Source organism: Bos indicus, chromosome 15, assembly GCF_029378745.1.
Source record: "Bos indicus isolate NIAB-ARS_2022 breed Sahiwal x Tharparkar chromosome 15, NIAB-ARS_B.indTharparkar_mat_pri_1.0, whole genome shotgun sequence".
NCBI classification, from domain to species: Eukaryota; Metazoa; Chordata; class Mammalia; order Artiodactyla; family Bovidae; genus Bos; species Bos indicus.
The window spans coordinates 63989470-64001928 of record NC_091774.1 but is presented as its reverse complement, the minus strand read 5'-3'; the positions used below and the strand labels follow the sequence as shown (position 1 = coordinate 64001928).

The 12459-nt window shown below is 38.4% G+C and overlaps 1 long non-coding RNA gene across 1 annotated transcript in view; it reads left to right on the top strand.

Annotated features, from left to right (window-relative positions):
- LOC109569236 (uncharacterized) overlaps positions 1 to 12459 on the top strand; it is a 16722-nt gene extending 4263 nt beyond the window's left edge. The window contains exon 4 of the long non-coding RNA XR_002182321.2: positions 11191 to 12459. This is a non-coding gene — a long non-coding RNA (uncharacterized lncRNA). The remainder of the gene's footprint in view (positions 1 to 11190) is intronic.

Here is a 12459-nt window from a genome sequence, read left to right as displayed (position 1 = left end):
TGGCTTCCTGATCACTTGATTTTGTGTCGTGCTGTGGGTGGTAACAGGAACCACATCATGGTAAAAAACCAGCAATCCTTAGAGTCCGAATGGAGCACATAGGAAACTTGAATCAGTATGGTTCTGAGATGCTCTCTGGGGCCTGTGACACGGTCAGAAAACTTTCACTCTTTGTTTAGACCTTGGCGTTTTTACAGCTATTTCTTTCCCTCATTGGACTCATTTTATCATCATAATCTTATTCTCTGATTGCTGCACAGTTTTTTTGACCTTTTTTTTTTTTTTTGTAAATCCATGTTCAGGTAATCATAGTGTTCTAACCAAACAGATTTTTTTTCATACACAAGTTTATTTGGCATCAGTTTCAAAACCATACTGTCATGCACAATGTCTGAAGAGAGAGTTTAGACAAATCACATACTTTTAGCTATGCAACTGACCGTGTTTAAGAATCATTCATTTATTCTGCATCAAAGAAGGATAATAATGAAGTATTGATGATGCTGGTACTGATTAAAGGCACAACATTGTATAGAAGACCTGTTAGGAAATCCACAACTTAGGATGCTGTTTATCCTTCATTGGTGTAGAATTCTCCTTTGTTATTTTATGTACCACCCTGGCTTCAAGCTCTCAAAATGAGAGTTCTCAATGACTAAGTTTTGACATATACATTGAGGGTTTTAAAACACTGTTTATTTTACTGATGCACACTAATAGCTTTAGTAGAGTTTATGGGTCTCCTTTGCTTCCTTGGTGGCTTAGCAGTAAAGAATCCACCTGCTAATGCAGGAGGTGCAGGTTCGATCCCTGAGTTGGGAAGATCCCCTGGTAGAGGAGATGGCAACCTACTCCAGTATTCTTGCTTGGGAAATCCCATGGACAGAAGGGCCTGACAGGCTACAGGCCATGAAATCACAAAGAGTCGGACATGACTTGGTTATTAAACAATAACAATAACAAAAATAGGTCTCCTTTACCCACCCTTGGCACTGCCATTCTGATATCAACTTGAGAGCCAGAAGCAAAGTTTACCAGTTTTTGTACTTTGTAAGGCACATGGCAGGATCTCCTGACCATGAAGTGAATAAAAGGGTAAGTTCTATTCCTAGGTCTGTTTCTCTCTAGCTTTGAACAGATCATTTCTCATCACTCTCTCTACCTCTTGAGACACTGAGGTGGTGGTGATTTAGTTGCTAAGTCATGTCCGACTCTTGCAACACCATGGACTATAACCTGCCAGGCTCCTTTGTCCATGGGATTTACCAGGCAAACATACTGGAGGGGATTGTCATTTCGTTCTCCAGGGGATTGTCTCAGTCCTGGGATCAAACCCAGGTCTCCTGCATTGCAGGTGTATTCTTTACCAATTGAGCCACCAAGGAAGCCCTGAGACATTGAGGGTTTGGTCTGAATGAATTCTGACTCCTTTCTGTGCTAAAATGTTATGTGTCTTAGGTTATTCTTAATGATAAAAGTGTAAAGTGAAAGTGCAAGTGAAAGTTTTGGTCACTCAGTTGTGTCTGACTCTGCGACCCCACGGACTGTAGCCTGCCAGGCTCATCTGTCCATGGGGATTCTCCAGGCAAGAACATGGGAGTGAGTTGTCATTTCCTACTCCAGGGGATCTTCCCATGCCAGGGATCTGCATTGCAGGCAGATTCTTTACCATCTGAGCCACCTATAGAGGGCTCTATTTAAGTAATTTTCTAATTTTATTTTCTATCTGGATAGTCTTGGATTATTTGTTTTCGTGTAATTTATTAAAAGGAAATCATTACATCAAAATATAAAACTTGAGGGGAACTCACTGGCGGTCCAGTGGTTAAGACTCTGTATTTCCAATGCAGGAGGTACAGGTTCCATCCTTGGTGGGGGAAGTAAGATTCCCCCATGCCTTGTAGTGGAGCCAAAAATAATTATATTTACATATATTTGGAATTTACCTATATATACAAATTATCTATTTTATTATTTGTTTGCCTTTAATTATAAAAATTGGAAGTAAATATAACTTTCTATGTGGCAAAAGAGATTTTAAAACGTTTTGAAAAATTTACTTTCTTTGGCTTCTCTGATAATTTGATTTATACTTTTCATTCTTGTGCTAACAGGTGACACTGACACAGAATCTTTTCCCTATTATCAGGACTCCTATTTTATTTCTTTCCAACTTTGATGTCTTTTTCTTGGATTTGTATTGGTTGAATTTATACCTTTTTTTTTTTTGATTCTACTACCGTTTTCCCTGTTTTAGCTCTCCCAGTGCCTCAATATTTTTTTTTCATTTTCTCTTTTATCCTCTCAATTTAGAATTTAAAAGCAGGGGGGCACATTGATCTTTCTTCTCTACGGAGAATAATGTTTTCTCTTTCTTTTGTACCTACTCTGAAATTATCTATATAGTGTTAGACACTCAATATTTATTGAGTGAATTAAATTCTTAAGAATTTATTAGTTTTTCAACAGAAAAACAGAAACTCAAGCTCATAGATGCAGGGAACAGAGTAGGTAGCTAGAGGTGGGGCATGGGGAGTGGGAGAAATGGGTGAAGAGGGTCAAAAGATGCAAACTTCCGGTTCTAAAATAAATAAGTAATGGGGATGTAATGTACAGCATGGCGACTATAGTTAATAATACTGTATTGCATGTTTGAAAGTTGCTGAGTAGATCTTAAAAGTCCTTATAAGAAAATTTAAAAAAAATATGTATGGTGATGGATGCTAATGAAATTTGTAATGGTAATCATTTCGCTATAGTATATACAAATATTGAATCATTATGTGTATGAAGTGAAGTGAAGTGAAATCGCTCAGTTGTGTCCAACTCTTTGCAACCCCATGGACTGTAGCCTACCAGGCTCCTCTGTCCGTGGGATTTTCCAGGCAATAGTACTGGAGTGGATTGCCATTTCCTCTCCAGGGGATCTTCCCAACCCAGGGACCGAACCTGGGTCTCATACTTGAAACTAATGTAATGTTGCATGTCGATTATGTGCTTCCTAGGTGGTGCTAGTAAACTAATATAATGTAGTATGTCAACTATACTTCAATTTAAAAAATTTTTAATAATTTTTAAGTTTTTATTGCCATATGGTTTTATTGTTCTGTTTTGTTTATATATTCCTTTTTTCCCATTTCCTGATTCAATGTTCTTTCCCTTTCCTTTCATTCCCTCTTATTTCTTCTGTTATTTTGGAAACTTTTATTTTTCTTATGATTTTCAACTCTCTTATCTTCTTTCCCTACCTAAGGAACCTCTGTAATTTTCTTGGGTTGAACTACATGAAATTGCCACTGTTGTAAGTAAAAAAAAAAAAAAAAAGTTTGACTATCAGCCATTTCATATGGTTGTCTAGCACAGTGGTTGGCAGATGCTCAATTCATATCTGCTGAATTAATTAAGAAATAAATTTTCCTTTTCATTGGTTTTTCTGAGGGCCTGGATAACATTAAGCAGAGAATGTTTTACCAGTTGTGGATTCAGAAGTTTTTAGTCATCAATAATCTTACTGATTTGCTCACTACCTGGTTTTATTAGTTCTTTTCATTAATGTGTGAAAGATAAATCTGAGGATATGCTTGTGAGCAAGCATGTGGTTACATACATAATGTTATTATACACATGAGTGTTAGTAAACATAAATTTCTGGAGCATATGTCTTTTTGTGAGCTTTTTTGGACATCTATGTGTTTAGGGTCTTAGAATAGACCCTGATAATGGGAAAGATTGAAGGCAGAAGGAGAAGAGGGCAACAGAGGATGAAATGGTTGGATGGCATCACTGATGCAATGAATATGAACTTAGGTAAACTCTGGGAGAGAGTGAAGGACAGGGAAGCCTGGGGTGCTGCAGTCCATGGGGTCACGGAAAGTTGGACATGACTTGGCGACTGAACAACGACAATGTGATTAGCAACTCAAAAGGTGAAATATCTTAAAAGAGAAGTAGCAGAAATTGAGAGGAAGGTTAGATTTCTTTTATACATATATGTAATTTTATTTATTTTGGTTGTGCTGGGTCTTCATTGCTATGAGGGTTTTTCTCTAGTTGCGGTAAATGGCAGCTACTCTCTAGGGCTTCTTATTACAGTAGCTTTTTTTGTTGTGAGCACAGGCTCTAGGGAGAGCGGGCTTCAGTAGTTGCGGCACGTGGGCTCAGTTGTTATGGCTCACAGGTTCTAACAGGCTCAATTGTTGTGGCCTACGGGTTTAGTCTACAGCATGGGGAATCTTCCCAGACCAGAGATTGAACCCGTGTCTCCTACATTGGCCGGTGGATTGTTTACCGGTGAGCTATCAGGGAAGTCTTAAGATTTCTTAAAATACTGTTTCAGTCTCATTAGCAGTAACATGAAATATCTGTTATTCCTAAAACATTCACCTCTAATGTTCTACAACCCTCAATAAGCCTTTGAGAATTTAGGCACACTGAAATAACTGCTGAGCCTTGAAGAGTAGACATTAAATAAGGAAATATTTTAGGCTTCCTAAGCTGTGATGACTAGAATGGCTGACCTTATTCATGAAGATTTTTAGTTTAAGATGCTTTTAATATTTAACATGTTAACTCATAAGCCCATCTTTTCTAAAATCCTTGTTTCATGCACTGGCAAACAGGTGCAGATATTTTAAGAAATTTATCTGAGGAAATTTACCAAGTGAATCAGGGGGAGCACTGAAACTAGGATTTCTGGTTTCTACCCAATAGGATTTCCACTTCACTCCATTGTCATTAGAATTCACTTCATCATTCAGTAATTTGTTTATGATTCACACCCTATGAATCATGAAGTTTCTTTTCTTTTCTTTTAGTCATGAAAAGGTGAAATTCAAGATGTCTCTGACATGTGATACCAGCATCTCATTCAATGAAGACCATACTTTTTCTTTCTTTTTTTCTTTTAAAATAAATTTCCAGTTAATAGCAAAGCAATATGTGCTGCTGCTGAGTTGCTTGTTGTATCTGACTCTTTGTGACCCCATGGACTTTAGCCCTCTAGGCTCTTCTGTCCATAGGATTCTCCAGGCAAGAATACTGGAGTGGGTTGCCATGCTGTCCTCCAGGGGATCTTCCTGACCCAGGAATCAAACCTTCGTCTCTTATGTCTCCTGCATTGGCAAGCAGGTTCTTTACCACTAGCACCACCTGGGAAGCCCTCTTTGTAAAACATCCAAACGATATAAAAGGTAATTAGTAAAAAGACAACTGTACCGAAAGAAAACTGTTAAAAGTTAGTTTCCACATAGCCCAATCCTTTTTGAGTGAACTCTGAAGAAACTGTTTAAAAGCTTATGTCATAGGAAATTTTGTTAAGTGATGACTCCTTGGACACATTTAATATTGCAATTATTTTCTTTGTACAGACTCTGTTATAATGTGTAATGTCTTAAAAATGTGTTTAAGAGTTGTCTCTCTTACATCTATTTCCAAAATAAACTCCAGATGGCTTTAAGAATTAAAAAAAAAAAATGACCCCACAAAAGAGTTAGAAGACAAGACAGGTGGAGAATATCTTCTCCTAGAGTGAAGAACTCTCTGATAATAAAAGCAAAGGAAAAATGATAAAGAACAAGATTGATACATTTGACCTCATAAAATTTAACATTTTTAGACCTTATAAGACACCATTAAAGTTAAAAGAAGAAATCTGAATAGCAATAAATAAATCTACTAATAATGTAAGAGATGAAAAGTAAATTTTTGTTAGTTACATTCAGTACTGAGAAGGGTATAAAAAGGCTGTGTCTGTTCACTATTGGAATAATCATTTTAGACAGCAATTTAGTTATTTGCTTCATTAAGATTGAATTCTTAATTCAATCTTATTTCTACTCTTAAACATCATGGAGATTCTATTCTTAAACATCATGAGAGATTATTGCCTTGGCTATTTTCATGAACCTAATCATTGCACTTTTGCATTACTGGTTTGTAAAGGTAATATCTTATGGATTATCCATCTAATTGTAGATCTAATATCTCCTCAATTACTTCTATATTTTACCTATTTATAATTTTCTAGATATACCACTAATAAGCTTAATAGTGTCCTGATTTACTCATAAAAGTAAAAAAATTGACAAGTTGACTGCAACAAAGTGAACTGGTTCCTCCTGCCTCCACTTTTCAAAAAACTTAAGTAAAAGTTCAAAAAACTTTTACTATTTTCTATTACAAAAGCAACATTTATGTTTATGGTAGAAAATTTTAGGTGATGAGGACAGGGGACAAAGTTGCCTCATTCTACATCCAAGTATACCACTTGGAGGACATCGTTCTAGACCTTTTTCTAGCCATAAATATATGTATGTAGTATGATGGTGGTGGTTTAGTTGCCAAGTCATCTCCAACTCTTTTGATCCCATGGACTGCAGCCCACCAGACTCCACTGTCTATGAAATTTCCAAGGCAAGAATATTAGAGTGGGTTGCCATTTCCTTCTCTGGGGTATCTTCACAACCCAGGGGATCTTCTTCGAACCTGCTTCTCTTGCCTTGCAGGATTCTTTTACACTGAGCCACCAGGGAGGCCCATGTATATGGTATAACATATTGTCAAGTTAACCTTTGGAAAGCTTATAAATGTGTATGCCCACCTACATATAGTGGGAAATGACAAACGAGATCATTTCCCCTTGTCAATGTGTATATTAATATGTAAAAAATGATTTTAAGTGGTTTAAAAAATAACCTTTTTGTTTTAATTAAGTTTTTAAAAAATAATCAGTGAATATTTATAGGTCTTCTTTAGTTCCCCATTAATATTTTTTGCTGGCTTGTATTTTAGCTGAGTGTAATCCCAGGATTGTTGGAACTGTTTTGTTTTAGTTGGGCCTGGTCTATTCTTGGAATTTCTACAGAGCAATAAATGATCATCTATCTATGATTTTTTCTGCATGCAAATTATAATAATATAATTTATAGAAGTTGCTCAAATCATTTCACCTTAGCATTTAAGGTCATATTAAATATCTTTACCTTAAAAAAACATACGTCCTTAATAATATCTCTTTAGACACTCGAGTATGGATGTGAGAGTTGGACTATAAAGAAAGCTGAGGGCTGAAGAATTGATGCTTTTGAACTGTGGTGTTGGAGAAGACTCTTGAGAGTCCCTTGGACTGCAAGGAGATCCAACCAGTCCATCCTAAAGGAGATCAGTCCTGGGTGTTCATTGGAAGGACTGATATTGAAGCTGAAACTCCAATACTTTGGCCAACTGATGCAAAGAGCTGACTCATTGGAAAAGACCCTGACACTGGGAAAGATTGAGGGCAGGAGGAGAAGGGGCGACAGAGGATGAGATGATTGGATGGCATCATCGACTCGATGGACGTGGGTTTGGGTGGACTCCGGTGATGGACAGGGAGGCCTGGCGTGCTGCGGTTCGTGGGGTCACAAAGAGTCGGACACGACTGAGTGACTGAACTTAACTGAGACACTCAAGGGGATACAAAGGTGAATAGTAATATAAACAACATTTTTCAATAATGAGATATTCACATAACATTTATCATTTTAACCATGTTAAAATGCACAATTCCTTGGGTTTTAGTATAATCACAATAGTGTGCAGCCATCACCACCATCTAATTCTAGAACATTTTCATCACTCAAAAGAGAAGCCTTATACCTCAACTTAATCAATCCCTCTCCTTTCCCCCTTATCCTCTGCTGGCAACCGCTAATCTACTTCTGTCTCTATGGGTTTGCTTATTCTGGATATTTCATATAAATGGAACCATACAATATTATATGGTCATTTGTGACTGACTTCTTTCATTTAGCATGTTTTCAAGATTCATCTCTGTTGTAGTTTGCATCAATACTGCATTCACTTTTATGGCTGAATATTCCATTGTGTGAATATACCACATATTATTTATTCATCAATTGACGGAATTTGGGCTACTTCCAATTTTGACTCAAAAAATAATGCTACTAGAAACATTCATTTACTGTATAAGTTTTTACATGAACATATGTGAACAAAATTCTCTTGGATTTACACCTAGAAATGGAATTGCTAAGTCATATGGTAACCCTTCTCGGAGAAGGCGATGGCACCCCACTCCAGTACTCTTGCCTGGAAAATCCCATGGACGGAGGAGCCTGGTAGGCTGCAGTCCATGGGGTCGATAAGAGTCGGACACGACTGAGCAACTTCACTTTCACTTTTCACTTTCATGCATTGGAGAAGGAAATGGCAACCCACTCCAGTGTTCTTGCCTGGAGAATCCCAGGGACAGCGGAGCCTGGTGGGCTGCTGTCTATGGGGTCTCACAGAGTCGGACATGACTGAAGTGACTTAGCAGCATGGTAACCCTACATTTCAATTTTTAAAAATATATAACATTTCTGAAGACTTAATATGTGTGTGGCACTTAGCTAAGCAGTTGACTTGCATTTTCTCATTGAATCCTCACAACTTTCTGTGGTTGGTCCAGTTATTATGTCCATTTTACAGATGAGGGCACTACAACCCAAAGATGTTAAAAAGCTTGCTCAAATATCCAGAGCTAGTTGAGACAGATCCAGGATTTGAACCATGGCAGTCTGGTTATAGACTCTGAACTCTTTGCTACTATTGCCTTGACACATATGATTCAAAAAGGGCAAAAGATAGCTCACAAGTAATAAAACAAGATGAAATGAAGAAGTCTAAGTGCCATGTAATGGGTTAAGAGGATTGGAGGTGGAGAGTAGATTTGGGAAAGGCTCATTAGAAATGAGCCTTAATTTATAGGAACAAGTTCAAGAGAGGAGCTTGGGTGAAAGCCAACTAGGTGAAAGGACTATTACAGGAATGGCAAGTTAGTTTTATATCAAGTGCCAATTCCAGTTCATTGGTAGTGACTATCTGTAGCTCTGTGTGGAGATACTCTGGGCCAGCTCAGTGGGAAAGAGAATGATGAGTAATTAGCAAACTCTGCCATGGGCAAGGGAGGGGAGATTTGAAGACCTTGTGATACGAATTTTCATCCCGGGACTATTACACTCTGAAGATGAGAAATTGTGGGTCATGTTCTGAAAACAATGACTATATGATTTTGACCAGATCATAAGGTATGTGTAGGAAAGTTGAGACTGAAACAAGATTGGAAATTTGTGATGAGGCCAGATTGAGCAGCATTTTAGATGACAGACTGATGAGTTTATACTTAATTAAGTAGATAGTGAGGAGTCATTGAAGATTTTTGAACAGGGGAATACTGGCATAGGAATCCTACTATAAAAAGATTAATCATACGGTGACATACAGAATGAACTGACACGGAGAAAGATCAGAAACAAGGAGACCAGTTAGGGTGATGTTAAAAAAATTTAGTAGATGGTGATAAAGTCATGTTAAAACAGGGAATTACCATCCTTTCTCACTAATTCCTTGAAGATTAGAATGTAGGTGTGAGGAAACGAACACTCTAGTATTCTGCTAGTGATACATTAGTTCAGTTTTTCTGGAGGACATTTTGGCAGTGTGTATAAAAAGCCTTAAAAATGGTTTATTCTTTTTAATGCAGTATCTAGAAATTTGTGCCAAGGAAGTAATTCCGAACATATGCAGAGATGTAACTCCAAAAGTGTTCATTGCATTGCCATTAAAAAAAAAAAAATGTAGCCCAGAAACTGGCTGTGTAGTTTCTCTTCATGTCACCAGCCCACCTGAGTCACGACTTGGCATTTAATTCACTGTGGAGAGCTCCCTGCATGAAAATCATTTAGTTAGTAATGGTGAGTTTGCTAAAGATTATGTAGGGGAGATGGAAAAAAAGACTTTAAAAATAGATTGACAAACATCCAGTAAACTTGATAAATGCTCCTTAGGTATCTCTGCTTTCTCCACAGTGCTGAGCAGGGATCCCTTCCCCATCTAGCACTTAGACCTGCTGCTTCTCTTCTTCTCACTTTTACTGTTCTGAGTTACTTTTTCTGTTTGACTTTGGGAATCAAAGTCTATTCTGAGCAGGCCTCTTCTCTGGAAAGCTGGTTTCTATTAGGAAAAAAAAAGTGTCCCTAACTATTTCTTCCCCCCATTCTTCCCTGGAATACACTGCTATATTTAAAATGGATAGCCAACAAGGTCCTACTGTGTAGCACAGGGAACTGTGCTCAATGTTATGTGGCAGCCTGGATGGGAGCGCAGTGTGGAGGAGAATGGATACATGTACATGTATGGCTGAGTCCCTTTGCTGTCCACCTGAAATTATCACAAATTGTTAATCGGCTATGCTCCAATGTAAAATTAAAACTTTAAAAAAAGTGAAGAAAAAAGTGTTGAATATTTATGGAGGATATAAAAATTATTTATGAATTATACAAAACTTTGGGGAAATACATGTTTCAAAATAAAAGGGACTTGTTGAATAAATTATGGCACAATTTGTTACTACTTAACAAAAAACAAAATTTTCTCTCCTCTATCCTTTTATAGAAGTTTATAGCTAAGAGTATATTTGGAAAGTGATGGATTATAGATTTTCATTGCGTTAGTGTTTACAGGGGTTTGGGTTGATTCCTTTTCATTCCTTTGAAGGCAGAGTTGTTACATAGTTTTCTGTTTTGGATGGTTGTTTCACAGTTTTTATAAGTATATACTCTCTAAATTCAGGAGAAGGAAATGGCAACCCACTCCAGTATTCTTGCCTGGAAAATCCCGTGGACAGAGGAGCCTCGAGGGCTACCGTCCATAGGGTCGCAAAGAGTCCGACATGACTGAGCAAAAAAAACAAAAAACAAAAAAAACCACTTATTGAGCACTCTTTGGAAACATTTTCTCCCTAGGTGACTGTATTTATTTTTATGGTTTTAAACATTACTTTTGTGCTGACAACTCCCAGATTTATACATCTAGCACAAATATTTCCTTTGTATTCCAAACACATATTATCTCACTCCAAACTAATATATCTATCTTTGGTATCTCTACTTGCTGTCTCATGGACAGCTTAGAGTTACCGTGTTAATCCTGGTGCTCCCTGATCCTGGTCTTCCTAAACATGGAAAATGGTAGTACCACCTGAAAAGTTACTTAAGTCTGAAGCTTAAATTCTGACTTAAGTCAGGCAATCTTAATTCCTCATTCTTTCCTACCCTGTATCTAATTTATTTGCAAGTTCTTTGAGTACTGCCTCCAAAAGAAAGCTATCAATCTCTCTCTCTCTTTATTTGCCCCCGGTCTTGGTTGCAGAATACAGGATCTAGTTCGTTGACCGGGAATCAAACCCAGGCTTCCTGCACTGGAACTGTGGACTCAATTACTGGACCGCAAGGGAAGTCCTGGCATCAACAGCTTTTTGATTATTACTACCCACACACCAGAAGTTTCCATGCAGAGAGCACATGATGTGTAAAGGCACAGAGACCCAGGAGGACTGGATTATCTGAGGAAACCACAAGTGCATCAGGCTGCTAAGTCCATGTGGTTTTAAGGAGATGAGGCTGGAAAGGAGGTCCCTGGGGAAGCAGGAGAGGATGGGATTCACAGCAAAGGCAGCAGGCAGGTTTGCGTGAGGACCTCAGCAGGGAACTGGAATAAATACTCAGGCCACTGGAATCAAGATTGCCAGGAGAAATATCAATGACCTCAGATATACAGATGACACCACCCTTATGGCAGAAAGTGAAGAGGAACTACAAAGCCTCTTGATGGAAGTGAAAGAGGAGAGTGAAAAAGTTGGCTTAAAGCTCAACATTCAGAAAACGAAGATCATGGCATCCGGTCCCATCACTTCATGGGAAATAGATGGGGAAACAGTGGAAACAGTGGCTGACTTTATTTTCTTGGGCTCCAAAATCACTGCAGTTGGTGACTGCAGCCGTGAAATTAAAAGACACTTACTCCGTGGAAGGAAAGTTATGACCAACCTAGATAGCATATTGAAAAGCAGAGACATTACTTTGCCAACAAGGGTCCATCTAGTCAAGGCTATGGTTTTTCCAGTGGTCATGTATGGATGTGAGTGTTGGACTGTGAAGAAGGCTGAGCGCCAAAGAATTGATGCTTTTGAACTGTGGTGTTGGAGAAGACTCTTGAGAGTCCCTTGGACTGCAAGGAGATCCAACCAGTCCATTCTGAAGGAGATCAGCCCTGGGATTTCTTTGGGAGGAATGATGGTAAAGCTGAAACTCCAGTACTTTGGCCACCTCATGTAAAGAGTTGACTCATTGGAAAAGACTCTGATGCTGGGAGGGATTGGGGGGCGGGAGGAGAAGGGGACGACAGAGGATGAGATGGCTGGATGGCATCACTGACTCGTTGGACGTGAGTCTGGGTGAACTCCGGGAGTTGGTGATGGACAGGGAGGCCTGGCGTGCTGCGATTCATGGGGTCGCGAAGAGTCGGACACGACTAAGTGACTGAACTGAACTGAACTGAACTGAGTAAAGAAAAAAAAATGATACCTGAACAAGGCAACATAAGCCACAGTATTTTTAATAAACAGATGTTACAAAACTG